General features: G+C 35.6%; 1 protein-coding gene across 7 annotated transcripts in view; it reads right to left on the bottom strand.

Annotated features, from left to right (window-relative positions):
- Window positions 1–20,431, bottom strand: part of B3GALT1 (beta-1,3-galactosyltransferase 1) — a 202,842-nt gene that overhangs the window by 101,645 nt on the left and 80,766 nt on the right. For 6 of the 7 annotated variants that reach the window (XR_011810616.1, XR_005267101.2, XR_005267100.2 and 3 more), the window contains one exon: window positions 12,722–12,861. The exons of the other annotated variant lie outside the window; for it this stretch is intronic. The gene's annotated coding sequence lies outside the window, so the exon portion shown is untranslated. The remainder of the gene's footprint in view (window positions 1–12,721; window positions 12,862–20,431) is intronic. 7 annotated transcript variants of the gene reach the window in all.

Raw genomic sequence — 20,431 nt, 5'->3', positions numbered from 1 at the left:
CTCTAGCATGAAAACAAACAAACAAACAAACAAACAACTTTTTATTCTGTTGGTTTTTTATCACTACTGGTAGTCTTACTAATCATGAGATAAAGTCTACTCTTTATAGAAACAATTTATAACTAGCTTAGGCATATCAAGTAGACTTACCAAAGTAGACAAAAAGCTCTGACAAAAAATACTTATTGAAAGTTGCTTTAATTCTGCATTTGGGACTTCAGTTTTGTTTTGTTGTTTTGTTTTATTTTATGTTGACATAACTGCAGTTGCCTGAGAACTTTTCCCAGGAAGGGAAATAAACTAAATTAATACTAAATTCTGCATTATTTTAAAGGTTTTAAGTGGTCTTCATCAGATTCCCAATTTTGAAGTACCACCTCTAGCTTTTTCTCTAGGTTACTTTGGGAATGAGATATGAAAATAGAAAATAATCCACCTTAAAAAGCTTATTAAAGGATGATTTTCATTCGGAAATAATTAAGATCAATTTATCTCTGAAAATCTTATTTAAATTTCACAGAAACTACAAAGTCTGGGGAATTTCTGGTGGGAGAACCCATCGGGAATTCATACAAGGGATCCTATGAATCTGACTTGCACTCAGTGAAATCCATAATGCTGCAGGGTAATTCTTCAGGTTTATGAAAACAGATCTTCTTGAGAAAACCTTTGCACTGGAATATTACCAAACAGCTCCGTTCATAATGTTTTCCAAGATATCTGGGCATAGTTTACATAACACACATAGGCATAAGCAATATTTCTGGCAAAAAAATGGGCAAAACACAACTGTTCTCTTCAGTCCAAACTTTTGAATACTAGCTATCCAGTTAAGTCTGGACAAAGGATGACAAAGCAGTCCTTAAGTTTCCAGGATGAATGAATTCAAGTCTTACTTTCCTGGTACTGACAGTGCTTCAAGACTGGTTAGTCCTTTCTTGCCAAAACTGTTAGTTTCAGAGAAATGTAAGCAAAATGAGGGATCAAACAGAATAAGCAATTTCTGGAATTACTATGTCATTTGGTTATATGTAATGCATAAGCATATATGGAGTAATGGATAAGCAGTCTTTCATTGTGAGACATACCCATCAGTGTTAGGCGCAAAGAAATAGTTCTAGCCATAACATCAAGTCAGAGTGCCAACTGCAATAAAAGTCAGATCTGCAACTGCTTGTCAAGGAAATGCTCTGACCAACACTCAGGAAAACTTAAAGTGTGTGTGTGTTTTGAGTCAGTGTTCTCCTAGGCTAAAAGCACAAAATTTAATTTCACTCCTCGGGAGACTGAATTGCAAGTGCAGAGAGTAATTAACCATTACCAACTGATGTATGTTATAGTGCTGGAGAGGAAACTGCACAGAGTATAGAACAATTATCTCCTGCTATTAAAGCTCTGAGGAGCTTTTCCCTTCTTATTAAACATAAGTTATAGAAGGTAAGAGGGATGAGGCAGAAAAGGCAACTGCCTGAAATCCATGTACCTGATAAGCATAGCAATGATGTGAACACAGAAGCTCTGGTATAGACCCCTCCAGGAAACTTCTTAGCATAACTGTGAAGTCTTTACTGCTGTGAAATAATAGCAAAGACTGATGAGCCTTCTATGGAAAATTGTTGCTAGACTCTTCTTTGAGTTTATTTTCTTGTATGTAAAGCAGGTGTACAAGAGAGTGATTTTTTAACAAAAACTGTGTAGCCAAAAACAACCCTACTTCTCCTGAGATTCAGGAATGAATCATAAAGTGCAAGAGCATACATAGCAGAAGTAGAAAGTTTTTTATCTCCTCCATTAATCAGATTAAAGTCTGTAGCACTACAGACATAACATTCACATAAAATTATTAAATAAACAGAATTTTCCAAAACTCTGAAAAGTCAGCTGTGAGGAAAGCTAAAAGATGATCTTCATCTCTGATATTAAATATAATCTTCTTGAGCACAGTACAGCATGTTGGGGAAATTTATTCCTGCTTCACTCTGTAACAATACAAATAGTTTCCTGAACAGAGACACCACAATACACAACATCCCCTGAAAAGATGGCCTATCTAATGTTTTGGTGAGAGATGTTCCAGCAGGTGTTTTGTCTGAATTTACAAAACATACCTTGGTTGCATTCTAACAAAAGCATGTTTACACGGTCTGTTTCTCCTTTCAGCTTATAGTTTATGTTCTGCTTGGTTCTGCTTGGTTCTTCATAGTTAGAGTTGCTACTCATAGTAAAGAGGAATAAAGAAAAAAAAATCTTCAAAGCAGCCAACAGCTGGGTCTCAGCTTCTAAATTCTTATGTGTGTGTTCTGATAAGCCTTATACTATTGAATGTATGCACATTTCAATTATCTTATGACCCAAGGCATAGTAAAACTGCTGGGTTCTTGTGAACTAGAAAGGCATGCAGAAGCTGGAATCTACAGCCAAAGAACAACAGCTAATGAGGCTCTGATGTTCCCTCTTCTGCCCAGACTTCCTGGCTTCCCATTCCCTGGAGTTTTCTTAGAGGAAATGTCTAGTTTGCTAGGTGTTTTGTTAAATACTACATTCTGAAAACAGTAATTGAAGAATTCCCAACGTGGATTTTGTGGCACACTTCTCTGTTAAAAATGACTTGTACCCAAAATAACTGAGCTAATTAAGAAAGCGTTCCTATACACCTTTGCTCAGATAATCTAAGTCTTTGAAATGTCTCTGTCTAGCATTTGAGACTGTATGAGGAAAGAGTGGCAAGGAAGAAGTAAATTCTACTCAAAACAACTGTGAGACCATCAGGTTTGAGTTGCGTCTAATGAATCCTAATCAAAAGACTGCTGATCATCAATAGAATCACTTAAAAATAACTTAAGGCTTTGATGACTCAGTAATATAGGCTTCCTAAATATTCCCCCCACTATCTCATATGCACACAGTCCAATCCCCCAGATACCTTTATTGCAGTCACAAGAAAAACTCCACATTTAACATGGAGAACTACATATAATCCCAGTTTCACATCACAATACTGCACACAGAGCATTGCGACAGTTAACGACTAGGCAGAATAAGAAGTCTGAACTTCAGTCCATAAGTACTGATGCTAAGCAAGCACAAGAACCTGAATTTTCAAATTGCAAGGTGTAGTAATAACACCTCTCTCTTCAGAGATGCCACTGAAGCCACACGACTACAGAGGAGGTATCTTCCACACCACTGACTACCAATTAGTGTGCTCTCACTGAAAGCAAATGGAGGTTGCTCTTTCTTGCTATACATTTCTGAGGGTCACCATGTGGAAGTAATTGAATTGATTTTAGAAGCTTCTAAATGCTTCATACACATAATGGTAATATTGTGCTGCAGAAACTGAGGATACTGCCATTTCTTAGGATCTTAACTTAAATTTAAGCCAGCTTGAGATCCTTTCCTTGAGAATGTGAATAATATCTAGTCTTCTCAGGTGCTGAGTAACCCCTGCTTTTACTAACTTACAGTAACATTACCTTTACGTACACATACAGAAAGAAACCTATTATTGACTTTGTGGTTTATTGTTTAATTTTGCTGTATTGTAGCTGAATGGAATTGAGTACAGAGTGCATGTAAAAAGGTGTCTCTTCCAGGGAAGGCTGAATATCATTGTGTTGTGGCTTATCCCGGCAGGCAGTTAAGCACCACACAGCTGTTCTCTCGCTCCCCCCACCACAGAGGCATAGGGGAGACAATTGGAAAAAAAAAAAAGGGGGGGGGGGGGGTAAGAACTTGTGGCTTGAGATAAAGACAGTTTAATAGGACAGTAAAGGAAGGGATAATAATAGTAATAATGATAACAATAACGATAAAAGAATATACAAAGCAAGTGAAGCACAATGCAGTTGCTCACCACCTGCCGACTGATGCCCAGCCAGACCCGGAGCAGCAGCCTCCCCAGCCAACTCCCCCAGTTTTACTGTTCAGCACAACATCACATGGTGTGGGATGTCCCTTTAGCCAGTCTGGGCCACCTGTCCTGGTTGTGTCCCCTCCCAGCTCCTGGTGCACCCAGTCCTTGGCTGTGAGTGAGCATTGTTCTGCAACAACTAAAACATCAGCATGTTACCAACATTACTCTCATCCTAAATCCAAAATGCAGCACCACACCAGCTACTAGGAAGAGAATTAACTCTATCCCAGTCAGGACCCATTGTGTCTTCAAGACATTGAGCAGCACAGTGTACTTTACCATAGCTGATAAAAAATTACCCAGAATATCATAGAAGGAATGAGAAGGGGGGGATTTGGGGGAAAAGGAAAAGGTCAGTATTTAAGCATTCACAAAATAAAGAAGAAAAATCTTCATTTTTTTCTTGTAAAAGAAATTCTCTAATCATAAAATGAGAAGCCCTTGATCAATAAATTTAGTTCTGAAGATAGGAAATATATTGTAAGATTTTTTGTTGCCATTATCAAGCCTGAGAATTACTGGGGAGTGAAACTGATTTGTCTGAATAAGAGATTAGAATTGGATCTAGAGGATTGAAATGCCTGAATTTTTGTCCTACTATAGAAAGATTAAAGGTTTATTAGATCAGATCAAAGAATATGAGAATGGAATTGCATTTGTTGAAGTCTGTTGTCCTTTTGTACCAGTTTTCTGACATTCATGCTGTATTCTTTGATCTCTTTAATAATGTTTTTTAATGTCATAATTGTGAATTTATTAAATATCTTATCATTTTTTGAGTTAATTTTCCAAATACATATTTTTAAATGAAAAGAAATGTTAAGAAAAACAAACATTCTAAAATAACACCTCATATACACTTAGCCCAAATTTACCTTGGGAATTGCAAAGCTAGTTATTTCTTATATTTAGTCCTAGCTTACTCTGCACTTGGTTTCAACATGGTCTATACAACACCTGCCACAGTAGAATAAATGCTAATTAGGGCCTTTAGGTGCTAGTATACAACATATAACTAATAATAGTATTATGAAACTGTAAGAAGAAATATTTTTGAACAGATGGTCTGAAAGCCCTGATTAGAATAATTCAAGAAGGTTTATATATTTCTAGATAATCATCCAAACTTCTGAATTATGATTTTTCCAGTGACATGAATAAGCACATCTTTTGAGGTTCTTCTATCACCAGCGGTAATTTTCTGCTTTTGCAAACTTGCACGAACTAATCAAATAGAAATAAGAAAGGTCTTGCTCCTGTTCTCATTGACTTCATTTGGAGTCTGGCATTGACTTGGAAAGGATCATTACTGAATGGAAAATGAATACATTAAATAGACTGTACAATCAGCTGCAGTTTTGACTAGAAATTTCCTTGGAATTTTCACTGTCATTTTTACTGTTAACTTTTTCCTTAACCTAGTTGCTAAAACAATTCAGTGCTTCATGGGGATAGATTCTTATCTTACCTTGTTCTACGCTTGGGTAACTTAATTGTCTGGAAGAATATTACAAGACCGAATCACTAGAATTTTCTGTATTTGAAAGATTCATCAAGTAATTTGTGTAAGTAAAATTAAATTAGAAAAATATTCAAAATTATCAGTAAGTTTAAAGAGCATATTCAAATAAAAGACAAAACAGAACAAATGTTTATTTGGAGTAGCCTCATAGAAATTGTGTTCTCTGACTGCATCAAAGAATTGAACTGAGAGTCCTAAGCAGAAGCACTTATGCAAGTGAAATCAGTATCTCCTATGCTAATTGAGAAGTTAACTTTCTAAAGCTCTTCTTCCACATTGTTCCCTTTTGCACTGTTTGTTGAACTGTGTTATGTGATCCATGACTCAGATCCTGACAATGTAGATGTCAATGATAGAAGTGCAGTGACTTCCCCAGGGCCAGAATTTTTATTACTATATTTATATTTTAAATATTTATCTTATAAGCATGCCAACTTCAGAGCCTCCTGGCATCTCTGTTAACTTAAAATTTGCTCTGGTAAGCTTAATGTCACAGAAACCATTATACTCTTTTTAGTCTCACATATTGAACTGCATGCAGTATTTTGTCCTAATTCTGTTCAGATAATATGTTTTCAACAGACTTTATCATTGTTTATTTTACACCACCCTTTTCTCTCCCGTGTTTGCTTGTCCATGTCACTCCTTGGTTCCTTCTCCCTTTCTGTTGTTGTGGTTGTTTGTGGTTGGTTGGTTGGTGTGTATGTGTATTAATTTTCCCCCTGTCTAATGGAAGTTATTTACTGGGGAATTGGGCAAAGACGTACATACTTCTCAGTGACTCTCTGAAGTTAGTATTTTGATTAATTCCTCTTTATTGATGAATTCCCCTCCTCTCTTCCTGTAACTCTGGAGATGTTCAGATGAGACAGTTACTGCGTTATATCTGCAGCCCAGTCCAGCTGTAAGCAGGAGACTTGTAATTGGATGTCTGTGCTACATGTCATACCAACTTGGTGCTTGATACGGAGGAAATTAAACCTTCTTTTCATCCCTTAACTGTTGCATCTTGCCCATCAAAAATTGGGAGAACAGCAATGCAACTGGCATTCAAAATCGTCTTTACCAGTAAAGACCAAAAATCTCTATACTTTTAAAGAAATTATAACTCACAAGTGACTATTTTTGTTATGACCATAAAAATTCCAATTCTCCAGATAAACACACATGTAATTAGAATGATTACCATACAACAATAAACCACTGGTACTATTATAAGACCATAAACTGTTATTCAATATACTATAAAATTTGAAATCTAATTGAAAGTGCTAGTTTAGCATAATTCCCAGAAGCCATCATTCTTTAATGTTGTGAAATGAATGAGGATTTTGTGGAGCTATTAATTGTTACTGACAAGCAATAACCACTGGAATGAAGCTCCAATTATCAGCAGTAATTAATCACATTTACTGTCATCTGTGATGTCAAAAAAAATCAATAATATTCTAAACAGCAAAAAGGAATTTATATCTCATGTTTTAACTCATTTCATGTAAATCAGATGGTCCTTTCATGGGCTAGCAAGGAATTACAAAAGCGCTATTTTCATTCTATGAACAATGTTCAGTCTTGTAATTTTTCCAATTTAAAAATGCTCTCCTACTTTATTCTGTTTTGATGGAGCCTTAGATACCTTGGAGGTTTATACAGTTAAGTACAATTTATAATATCATTTGTTACTAGCACGATGTTATTGCAGACACATGGCGTTAAAAATTAGAAATTATAAAGATCATCTGAGCATGTAGTTCACTAGCCTGTTCCAGGAAAGTACTTAATGGTACTTTAAGCGAGCAAGACTGAGCAGGAGATGAAGTGTTCTTGGAGATGAAGGTGTACATAAGGTTGATAGAACCTTCACTGGTGGTACCTGAGCATTCATATAGAAGGAACTCAACTCAGAAAGCACACCTCATTCTATACCTTAAATCTTGTCCTGTTGTTTGCTTCAAATAATATATATATATATATATATATATATATATATATATATATTATTATCTTATTATTATTTTTAGGAACCTCCACAGTACATTAAAACATACATATACATCTTTGAGAACAAAAGGATAGAAAACATTTCAGTACCTTCAATAGTGATCTGATGGCCCAAATGTGCAGTGTAGACATCACACTTAAAAAGCCATGTTTTCAAAATGGAATCTGCTAACTGTACCGCTGAAAATTCCTGATAGTACAAATTGTATTGTTGGACCACAGGGGCATATCATGATCCTTATTCTCAAATGATGTTATGTTTTTTTTCTGGAGCACAGCAAATCCAGGTCATGTTGAGTGATCAGGATTTGAGATGTAGCCAGTCATTTACCTTAAGAGACTATCAGCTAGCAATTGATGGCATAAAAAGACTCAAGTTTAGAATAGCATGAAAACAACAGTCTAGAATCTGTTGTGAATAAGTTCATTTAGAAAGAGCAGTGAAATCCTAAACAAATTGTCCATTATACTGTGTTGTTCACTTATGGTTTCATCCACTTCTCACAATCCATCAAAGATACAAGTCCTCTAACATGAATCAGCAGAGCAGGAACAACATCTGTTCATAATGTACTGCAAATATCCAGCAGAGCATCTTTTTGGAAGAAGCATATGAGGATTTGACAGTTGAATACATATCAAAAGTAACCCTAAAATAGATATAGAGATAGATCTTGGGCACCTCCTAAAAACAAGGCAGATGCAAGGTGCAATCTTTCCAAGTTTTCAAGTAAAGGCGTAGTTATGAATTTCACTATATGAATGCCCCTGGAAGTAAAATTTAGAGGTTGACTATACTAACGATTGTATTATTCCAGTTTATATAACCAGCGTTCATTTTTTTTTTTTTAAATACTGCATTGTCACCAAGACCTGGGGGCATAGCTGACAGCACAGTTTTATAAAGTGTAATATACTACTTAAACAGGTCATGTCTTTAAGATTCTGTCCTCTCCAAAATTCTCTTAAGACTTTTTCACCATTCATCCCTTGTTTTTTTAAGAACTGTGGTTAGATAAAAATACTTGTGGTTTCCCTGCTGAATGTAATTCAACATTCTTCCTCTGAAGCATAGCAAATTTTTGGCCTGTCTGCATTTTCTTAAACTAACTGAAGACTTTGAAAGTGTACACATGTAATATAATCAACATTATACTGTAACACTGTCATGATCAATTAATCAAAAAATAAATAAATTTAACTGGTTAAATGAATTGAACCAGCAGAAAAAAGTTTGCATATTATGAGAAAACTTTGGAATGTAATTCTTTTCTTGAGTTGAATGCTTCCATTTATTAATGGAAAAGAAAACTCTCCCAGTTATTAATTTTTGATGTTTTCCTGAGTTTTCAACGTGGAACTTAATAGTCAGTTGGTTTATTAAAAAATAATAGCAGTAGTAATTACTCTTTTATGGTAAGATTTTAAGTTGAAGAACTCATATTTACTTTCCATTTCTGATATTTAATTAAATATTTCTATTTTTTTCAGAAGAAATTACTAAGTATTTCAAAAAAGTTATTTTTCCATTACCATCTTAAAACTCCTACGCTGAAAATTTATCATGAAATAACACATTCATTTATGCATGTTGTCAAGGTAACAGAGATTATCAGAATAACAGAAATAAAAGTATTTTAAATTCTCAGTTTATTAGGATAAGGTAAACACTAATTCTGTCAAACACTAGTTATCTTTCCTGAGTATGGAATTGAATACATTCTAATAAGGAAAAAATATAGAAACACTATTCTCCTCTTGTAATACTGCATAGCTCTCCTGTAAAGAATATAATGGCAGACATGTTTGGTAATTCAGTAACTATGTTTACAAGATAAGAGTCTTCCAACTTGAACTGTCAGTTAACACATGTTCAGGATTCCTGCTGACTTAGCAGCAAAGAATGCCTTGGAGTCCAATAGCGAGAACTAGCTCCCTCCCTCCTTCTGTCCCTTCCTGTTCTTATCTCTCGCTTAATAATGGCCCTTAGTTACTGACATCAGTCAGTCATTTTTACATCAGCCTGTTTTGTTGGCCAAAACAGAAGATTATGTATAGATTAAGTATGAGTGGCACTCAGGCTGAAAGTGTGAAAACTTCATAGGTTTCGGTAACACAGTGGAAAACGTGTCCTGAGTTGGTGTTAGCATTAGCTGAGAAATGGAAATGTATGCACTAATTTGCACGGCAATTGCAGCTCAGCTTCACCTGCCAGCCTCATCTATTCATTGAACTGGGAGGCTATGGTATCTTTAAATGACATTGAGTCACTTGGATGACTTATTTAAAAAGTTATCTTCCTAAAAGCTGGTAAAAGCTAACAGGAAATCTAAATACATAATACATAATAGGAAATATTGAGAGTTACTAGAATTTCTCTGATTTATTACTGTTAAAGATCTGGCTAAAAAGAACTCTCTTCTACTTTTTGGCTGCTCAAACTGAACACTTGAATAGATGATAGCTTTGAAGATGCCATCTGAAGTATTGCACAATTAGCATAAATAATTTTAAAGTATTCTGCTTCTGTAACAGATCTTGAAATGCTGCATCTAATGGCCTATGGTATTTAGAGACAAACTATTCCAAAAAACTGCAAGCCTGTAAATTTCTGTGATTTGGTATCAGAAAATTTGTCTTTTAAAATTGAAGTAATGACTGAATAATAGCTTGCAGTGAATGATACGACCTTGGTTGGAATTTGCTTCAGAGTCAGACTATACCTCCAAAGATGGCCCTGGATGTTTCATTGTGCCTACTTGCCTGAAATTTTGCATGAGTTCTGGCTATGTTGAGAACAATTTGCTTCTGACTTCTGAAATATGTTCTGCCTTTCGAAGTCTGGGGTCTGGAGATTTTGTTTGGGGATTTTTTAGGCCCTATGAACAGCTCACTTATCCTGATATCAGACTGCCACAATTCATGTAGGAATCCTTTACTGTAATTGTTTTCACCAAACACTACCCTCCAGCCCACACAATGCAAATGTGTGTTCTAATAATTCAAATAATTCATTTGATGATTTTATTATAGTTGTGCATGTGGAATCTCATTCTTAAAGACTACCAATCTAGTATTTTATTCAGCCTACCCCAGAAAATCTGTTGTAAAACTGTATTATGGTAATGTGTATAGCATTACACATAGCATTTGCTGACTTTTGAGTCAGCCTTCTTTGGGGTTGTCTGTAGGCTTTTACATATGGTATCTGGCAAATTCTTCCTGTGTAAATATTCCTGATAAGAGTTTATTACTTTCCAGTAGCTGGAGAGCAGTATAACACACATTTAGCTCTTGTATTTAGTTCCACCTCCATTTCAGTTACAGACCTTATTGCTACAATTAAGAACTATAGAATTTCTGCATATTATTCTATATACCTCGAGTGTGCTCTAGTCTCCTTCCCCTTTTATTGCACTCCCCAAGGTAATACAAAATAATAATATGCCATATGGCAAATGGAACCAGCTGAAACACCACACAGCGTCTTTTATCTTGTACATTTTACAATATGACATTCCCAAGTTTGTAACTGATGAATATTGCATCTCCTAGAAACTCCAGCTGTATTATGCTGCTTCTCCCATTAGAGGCATCCTTACTGATACTCTGAACCTTTTTATTTTTTTTTCTATTAATGCAGCAGCTGTCATTTTGCAGAAATCAACAACATACAGAGGAACTGGCAGAATATGTGGTAATCTTACCAAAGTGCAAAAAGTGCAACATGTTAGCATGAACAAAATATTTGCAAAACCATGAACTGTGCTACATGTAAGTGCTATGATGTAACTAATAATAATGATTTTTTTTTTTTTTTTTCCAGTTTGAGAGGCTTAACTGGGAACTGGGCTTCCTTCCTTCCTTCCTTCCTTCCTTCCTTCCTTCCTTCCTTCCTTCCTTCTTTCCTTCCTTCCTTCCTTCCTTCCTTCCTTCCTTCCTTCTTTCCTTCCTTCCTTCCTTCCTTCCTTCCTTCCTTCCTTCCTTCCTTCCTTCCTTCCTTCCTTCCTTCCTTCCTTCCTTCCTTCCTTCCTTCCTTCCTTCCTTCCTTCTTCTTTCTTTCTTTTTCTTTCTTTTTTTCTTTTTCTTTCTTTCTTTCTTGTCTCCTACAAGGCCAAACTACAAGGAATTATATTTTGAGCATATATAATGAACTCGTGATAAGCTGATGGTGCTACTCAGGAACGTGAAGCCCTGTACCGAGCCGTTCTTAACAGCTGATGGGTTGGTGTACCGGGCCTCTCATTAGCTTTAGTTTTGCAAGTGGAAGGGTGAGGTGCAGATAAGGTGGACAGACAAATGATGGATATGTAGTGTTTAGTTGTGAGCATTTCTTCTTAACTCCTACTTGTGGAAAATGTAATTTCATCCAAATAAGCTATATCTAAAAACTGAAGAGAGTATTTCTGTCACAAACAACAGAAAGGCCTTGTGCAGCCTGCAGTTACCTTAGTTCCCCAGCTTGTTTCAGGCTGTAGAGAAGGTACTTTCTCTGTCACATTTACTTCTACCACTGTGTCACTACAAGTGGTAAACCAACTTTTTGCTAAATTAAGGGAGCAGAGGAGGAAAGGGTGAATTGTTGCTCACTGTTCGTCCAGCTTTGCTGCTGTGTAAATATATTTTTTACTCTCCTTTATTCAGGCTTAGGAACTAAAAGCGTGTGCCAGCTCTAAATGAACTCTTTATGTGTCACCAGTGTCAGAAAGCAGAGGCAGGTTATAACACACCTGCTTGTCTGCAGTGTGTGTACATGTAATGCCCAAAGAGCTCAGTATTAGGATAGCATAATTTAAGGTTTTAGAACTTGGAACTGACTGCTTGAGAAAGAATAGGAACACATAGAACAACTCTCTTTTATTTTTTTGTACAAATATTACTCATTTGGTTTTCTGTATCAAAGAGTAACTTTTTTTGTTTGTTTGTTTGTTTGTTTGTTTTTAACAAAACAAAATGGATTATAGTGCATGGATTTTATTTAACAAACAAATAAATAAATAAATCAAATACTATGATGGCACGTATTTGCACTGTGGGTTGTGGCAACTTTGTTCAAAAAAAAAATTTATTGTCTGGGTGGGAGTAAGAAGGATATGTGTATGTTTATATGTATAATATACATCCATATATATATATATATGGATCCATATATATAACTATACATCCATAGGCACATACAGTAGTTATTCTCAAAAATACTAGAAAGGACAAAATAGGCAAATCTATTTCAAATGGTTCTTTGTACAACTTGCACATTGTAGGGAATCACCTGTGTTCCTTACCTGATTCTTTAGAAACTGCTCTGTCTTTTCATCCTTAATTTCTCTTTCTTGCTGATCTGCATCACATCCACTGCCATTCTCCACAGATTGCTTGTCTCTTTGTCATGTATTAAACCCGTGCAGACTGTATATTGGTAAACCTGCATTGACAAACATCCGTGAGTTACCTATGGGTAAACGAAAGACTTGATTTTATTACTCACCTGTCTTCCATAAAAATAAAGACAAAGCAATGAGAAACCTGTGTCAAGTTCTGATGTAAAAACAAGTTTTTACATATGAATACTACTGTATTATTTATATTGATAACTTAAATCCATGCGCAGAATCTGTTCATATCATTTCTTTTTTGGAAAAAACGTGGCAACAAGAATACATAGATATATTGTAAATGTCTAGCAGTTTGTTCTCTGTAAGTCCAAGCAACACCTTCATAGCATTTGTCTGTTTACTTTCAGGGCTAGTCTGGAAGATTACAAGGTACCTTATCCAAGGCGCCTCTGCAGGGTTCAGTGATTTTCATATAATTCTGCTCAGGCTTGCAAGAACTATCCTTAGGTAGCTTGTTTCCTTTATTATTATTTTATTATTATTTTTATTATTACTATTATTATTTTCCCCTCTAGAAGTTATTTCCTAGGTTCTCCCCAGTTCCTAACAATAATTCAATTTTTTTGTACCTCTAATTCCCACCTTTGCTTTTGGACAATCATTCCATTTGTAAATTCAGATTGTATTGTTCTATTTTATGAACTTTGTTATTCTGATTTCTAATTCTCTGACTTCCTTAATTAAATCCAAGATACTTATAAACACCTGTGTGGGGAATTTGATCACAATTATTTGAAATGACATTTTTGTCATAGAAGTATGAGAAATAATTAACTCTCCTGGGATGTTTAATAAAAAGTAAAATGTGGGAATATACAGTGTTGCCACAGAATTTTAATTGAATTAAACTGCAGCATCATGAATTAAACTTAGAACATCTTTTAAACTAAATTGAGGACATCTTTTCTAAAATGAGGAGCATATCTTTGAAATAATTTCTATATTTATGGTGATTTTTTTTTCTTGAAAACCACAGAAGTATTTGTTGGCCCTTTTTAGGTAAGGTTTATCCAAGTACAAAGACAAAAAGCATAGAAATACTTAAAATAACTCCCTTTAAGTGACAAAAATGGTTGTACCCTTTATGTATTAAGCGTTCCGTCTGAAAGACTGCACAAGCCTCTAAATAAGCCTGCCTGCAATAAGCCTGGCCTTTTGAGACTTGGAGGCCCACAGGTACAATGAGGTGGACAAAACCCTGCATCAAAGATGAACTTACATAGGCTGAAGAAAGCAAAATTTGGCCCCATGATTCCCTTTGTCTTATGGCCAAAAAGCTTTACATGCAATAAACACCATCATCAGAACTCACTTAGGATAGGTAATGTGCCTGTGCATCATTTATTTCAGAGTTCTGTGATTAATCACATCTTAACTTTAACACGTAATATGCATTTTCTTAGAGCACAACACATTTTATTAAGGTGTCCAGCTTTCCACAGGGAAGATATTAAATAGAAATTGTTCATTATTTGCCTGGAAATGCATGCAATATACCAAATACCATGTTTTCTGTGATTAGTTTGCAGGAACCATCTGTCATGTCCCCACCCCCACAGCACTGGGGAAGACAGATACTGAAGGTGAGCAGAACATTTACTTTTGACAATAAAACCACCTCTTGCCATTACTTTTAGCTAGTGTTAAGGTAAACATTAAACATGCTGGAGAAGGTGGCTATCTATTGTGACTCTAGAGCAGTGGGACCAACTATGATTACTTGTGACAGCAAACCTCTTAAAACTCCCGAGGAAAATTGCTTTATAGTTCAAGTCAGGGGGCATGTGCAAATATACTTCCAGGTGGGAGCCAGAACCAAGAAGCAGAAACTTTAGGCTCGAAAAGTTTCAGGATGAGTTCAGTGTGAATTTTACCCTTCTCCTTCCTTCCTTTTGGTAGAAAATTATATTGGAAGAGAAAGCAATTTTTCTCTAATGATAAAACAAGATTCTTAAATTAAGCACAGCAGGTAGAAATATCCGGCACAGATTTAAAAAGATATTGCATATTCATATGTTGAACAGTTTTCCAGTGCTGACGGCTAACTATTCCAAGTGGAAAGGGTATATGATCTGCTGTTGTTCATTCTCTGCCAATTTCCCTTCTTAAAACTCTGGCACCAAATTCTGGGGGCTGTGTACTCTAATCTATGTTATTCTTACCATCATCCATAGGACTAAGAAAGTATTTAACGAGCTAAATCATCTTGACTTTGAATTCAATTGCAGCAATAAGTATACTCTCCAAGATTTTTGAGAAAGGGAAAATTGATATTTCTTCACCATCAACACATTAATCCCTTGTTACCTCCTCTTATATTTGCACAACGAGAGCACTCTGCTATGGTATGAATGTACCTAGAGCATATTTCAGGCGCAAAATATAAACACTGGCAGCAAAGGGCACTTTATGCAAATGCATTTTCTGAGTGATGGTTCTGCCTCCCTGATGATTCTGGCAAGACATAGTAATTTGGGAAAATAACTGGAGTGACCTGCCCTTCAGTTCTTTTCTCCAGGGTGCGTACATCCCCTTGCAAATAGGATTATGACAAAATAAAAGGTTCATTTGGGTGTGAGCATCTTTTAAGATACAGTCAATATATCACTGTAGAAAATAGTAGAGATAAAGCAGAGCTATAAAAAATACCTTTAGGAAGAGAAAACAGACCATCATGCCTAACTTTATATTGCACTCATTTTCCTTTTACAGCCCACCTGTCAGTCCTGTTATCCTCGTCTAGAAAAGAATTTACAGTAAGTCTCTGCTTCAATCAGTTTCCATGGTAACTTGGTCCTGTTTTTAAACCTTTACATAAAAATGGCTTGGTTAAAATGATAATGCTGGAATGCTTGCCCATACCTGAACTACACCTTTTCCATTACTCAACAGTATTCAGTTTGGGGTGTCCCTTCGTCTGCTCCAGTTCCTTTAGCTCCTACACCACTGTCTCACTAACCAAATCAGATCAGATTCTTTACCATCTGGCTATCTAACTTTTCAGAGACACACAGGATTTGGGGTACTGAGACACAGCATGCTGTAAAGTATAGAGTAAAGTATGTTAGGGGCTGGATTCTTGAGTTCACTGGGGGTGGTCCCTCTGGGTGCAGTAACAATACTGCACCTGGTCTTCTACCTGGCCGAAAGCTCCAGGTAGAGCTTTAAAAAGCTCTTTAAAAAAATTAAAAAATATATATATATATATATAAAAAATGAACCAGAAGAGGCAGAAGGGCCCCCACCTAAGAAAACCCTTTTCACAAAGAAAAAAAAAAAAATCCCCTTCCATGAAGATCAAGGGTAAATAAAAGTTCAGAAAAGCAAATTAAAATTTTATTTGATGCTAAGAATCTCTTGGTACTGTTCTATCACTGTGAATATAATATGTGCATTTAATTCAACTTTTTGTTATCCTATATCCTACTGTCAATCTTTTCTTATGCACTTGTAATTTCTGATTCTCTGCCCCACTTTGGCTGTGACAATATTTTTCATTTCTGATTCTCTGCCCCACTTTGACTTTGACTGTGACAATATTTTTCATAACTGTGATTACTGGTTTATATTATCTTAAATCTGATCTAGGAAATTTTTTTTTTTTTTTTTTTTAATGTAACATAAGCACTTCAGAGATAACACAAATTACAGTTACAGAGAAATCCTAAGAGAATTTCTAAGGTGGATCCAATAGAGCTCTTCAGCAATTGCCCTGAAAACTTGCTGCATTTTGTAAAAGATGACGCCTTCCCTGTGGAACCAAAAGCTCTTAAAATTCTATACTAGGTCTGCTCTTCTGAGTTGTATCAGGTACCTTACTATTTGTATGGGAAAAATTTTATTCTGTAAGAGACACAAATAGAATTTATGAAAAATAATTTTTCACTGCTCTATCTGCCAGGCAGACATGCCAAAAGCTGCTGAATGTAGGTGTACACCAAATAATTTACAACTGAGGTTGTCCAGACAAAGACTTGATAAAGATTTTTGCAGATTTTAAAGATTTTAAAGCCTGATAAAGGTTTTGCAATGGGACAAAGAGATACTATTTTCTTGTGATAAATAATTGTGCAACTGGTGCCTATTAGGTGTCTTAAATATCAGAAACAAGTCCATGTTTGCACTGTGTTTCATAGTTTAGCTAGTATGAGATCTTACCCTTAGCCATACACAGAAGGGCAGTATTCAGTGATTTTTCCCTCTCATGTCTTTTTCTCATTTCTCAATAGCATTATTATGCAAGGTATATGTGTACTATATCCTTTATAGGAGTTTACATTTGTATAGACTTGATGGTCATCTACTGGTTTATCTAGATAATACGAACACCCTGAAATTCAGTTACAATTTAAAAGGAAAACGTCAGTATCCTGGTTCTAAACCAGATGATCTAGGTCTTCTAGAAGCTAGATTTAGACCTGCATCTCTCCTTGCAAAGCAACTTGAAAAAAACAAACATTTTTTTTCACCTCTTTGTAGGACATTTTTAACTAGCAGCTCATTTACCCCCAATGTCCTAACACTGTCCTATAGACATTAATTTCTGAGCACAGGGCATTGTCAAATCAGGGGATCATAAATCCACTGCATTCCCCTCATCAGTCTTGGCAGTAGCATCTTCACAGTACTCCTGCGTGTCAGTAAAGTATGACCTTCTCTCACTGATTCGTGTGGATTAGGCTTAATTGATCTATGTTTTTCCAATGGGCATTTTAACTTTCACACAGTAATTTTTTCAATAACTGATGTCCGACCAACTGGTCCCCAGTTTCCAGATGAAAGAATTACATTTGATGCTTTATCAACTGAAAAAAATGAACTTACTTATTTTTAATGCTTTTATAATCTTTTTTATTTTTAGCATCTTTTAAATCGATTAAAAATTAAATATGTTTACCGTTTTTTAAAAATTCTATTCACAATCTTTTGTATAAAAATGGAGACTGACTCTGATACCATTGTTGAATTATTGACTCCATTCTGACGCCAATCTGTGCTCCAGAAATGCAGTAGTTTGATGTGAAAACTGATTACACTATTTGGCAGCTTGAAATGGGAAATTTGTCAGGCCTGGTCTTTAATACAGTTCTCACTGTGTTTAATTAACCTGCTAATTACTGTGTAGTGCAACAGGCTAAGTTTTATTTTGTGCTGAATATTGTTTGTATGTACAGCAGATCAACTGTTAGTTGCGAAGCTATCTCTGTATTGTTTGATATTTCTGCCACTTCTTAAACAGATTATAAAGTGCTGTTGAATTACGTGGGGATAGAGGGAGGGTTGTATTTCTTAATTTTTGGCTCAGCATTTTGGTTCATACTATTTCTAGAAATTCTTAATTCTTAAATCTTGCAGTAGTTATTACTGTGTATTTGAGAAATATCACTGTCTATTACTTATTTAGTTTCTTGCTGGTAGAAATTCCAAATAGTTCATTTCTATGCCTTAAATAATTGTGTGTGTGTGTTTTTCCTGTATAGTTATGACTTCCCTCACATACTGTTCTATATGAGATTTTTTTTTTTTTCATTCTGCATTCAATTAATATGGCCTAATTTGTTATCTGTTTTCCCCCTTATTGTGCTTTCTGAAGACATATATCATAACTTGAAAGCCAGTTATATTGTCATTAAAGTAGAATGAACATGTTTGGATATAATAATAAATAGCTCAAATATTCACACATCTGTGAGCCTTCATGTTACAAATTTCAGAAATTTCTGCTGCTGCAGGCCAATTGGGCTATATAAACAAGTATTTAAAAGGAGTCAGTAGCTTGTAAGAAGTTTACTGAGCATGCATTACCTGTGTGCTGCCATCGTGGTATATGTTTTTTTGAATTGGATGATGTTCGCAACGGTAATTTGAACCTTAATCTTCCTCTCTGCCTAGTCCCTTTGGTTCTGGTATCTCCCACACGATGGTGCATCTCCCAAACTCCACATTATGTCCTAAACTTATTTTCAAGCTGTTTCTCTATCTGACTGTTTTCTGCTTATTCAAAATCTCCCCTCTCCTTTGTTACACTAGGGAATTCATGTTTTGAAGTGTGTTCCACAGAAGGAGAGAACAGAGGAATGCCTCTGTCAAAGTTACAGGAGAAAAACAAAAAGTATGCACCGAGAGAGGCTGGAGAGTGTGAAGGAAGGAAAGAGCAGTGCTTTGTTACTGCTCTCTGCCTGGCTGTCCTACTCACAGGAGGAAGTTCAAAAACAAATTAATTAGGATCATGAAAGTTGATTGTTGTCCATGTTTACAAGGAGAAGGGCACAGAAGACCTTCTCTGTGGTTTGTTAGAATCAGAACCACAGTGTGTGAATAGTCTTACAACCTTTCCCTTCTACTCTTCTGCATCCAGCCCTCCTGACAGAAACACTCAGTTACTGGCAGTAAAACATGTATAAAAAGCTCCTGATCTTTATTGTGGTGAGATGAGAATTGTTTTATAACGATGCATTATAGGAAAGAGCAAATGGATGCAATGGGAAGAAGAGCTAAGATCTCAAACCAAGCCTTCAGGCTCACTTCAGAGACCACCAAACCCTGTTCTCTTCTGGAAGGCTAAAAGGTTGCAAGGAAGTTAATTTCAAACTAAGGTCGTATCCACTCGATTTAATTAAGAGACTGTTGTCTCCAGAAACTCTTGTGATCATAATTGACTTGTGAGATTAATCTAATCAATATATATTTTTTTCTTTTCCTTTTTTTTTTTTTTTTTTTAGTAGAACTATTAAAAAAACACACATTCAGATCACTTCACAGTTAATTAAAAAAGTTCCACTTTATTTGGAAAATAACCAGTACCGGTGAAAATAGTAAGCAGAAACATAATGTTTTCTTGTCACCTAATAGCACTGAATAAGTAGGTATATGTGTACTTCAAAATGAGTTGACTGTCTTGAAGTGACACAGACAGGGGTTGCTGCATTAGGCAGTGAGTTCAGCCAGTGAGTAGGTCTCAAGGAAACTCAGGTTCCTCACATGACTTCTGGGCTACTCCCTCATCTATAAAATTGGACACCATGAGACTTTCTTTGTGCGATCGTAATGAATGCGTTCCAGACTCTGTGATTCCCAACTGTTGCAGGGAGCATGTTGCAATGTTTTTAAGTACTTAAACAAGAAATAGAAAATAAATCATGCCTATTTTCTGGTCAACAGCCAGAAAACTCAAAAATTTGCATCTTGCAATGTGATCTTTATAAAGATTTTCAGTGACAATACATAAAGGTGAATCTAGCTTAACGTGTCATTCTTAGAAGATATTTGTCAGTTCCGAGGTCACTCCATTTCTAGAAAGAAATACAAGCTTTCCATATTACTTTTAGAAGTATTGTATAAGCAATTCATTTTCATTTGTGTGCTGAGAATCTGGGCTATTGGGGGTTATTCATAAAATCCAAGCTAGCTTGCTCAATTTTCCACCATCCACTGTGTAAGAAAATACAATTTGAAGGAAGCACAGAATCAGCCTGGGCTCTTGAGGATGTTTGACGGTTATATTTTATTTTATACAAGGAAAAGAATTAATCTTTTCTAAATTATAGGTGTGAAAACAATCAGCTGTGGAGGCGTGTGTCTTAAATAAGCTTTATAAAT

Source organism: Anas platyrhynchos, chromosome 7 (assembly GCF_047663525.1).
Source record: "Anas platyrhynchos isolate ZD024472 breed Pekin duck chromosome 7, IASCAAS_PekinDuck_T2T, whole genome shotgun sequence".
Taxonomy (NCBI): domain Eukaryota; kingdom Metazoa; phylum Chordata; class Aves; order Anseriformes; family Anatidae; genus Anas; species Anas platyrhynchos.
This window is presented reverse-complemented; position numbering and strand designations above follow the sequence as displayed.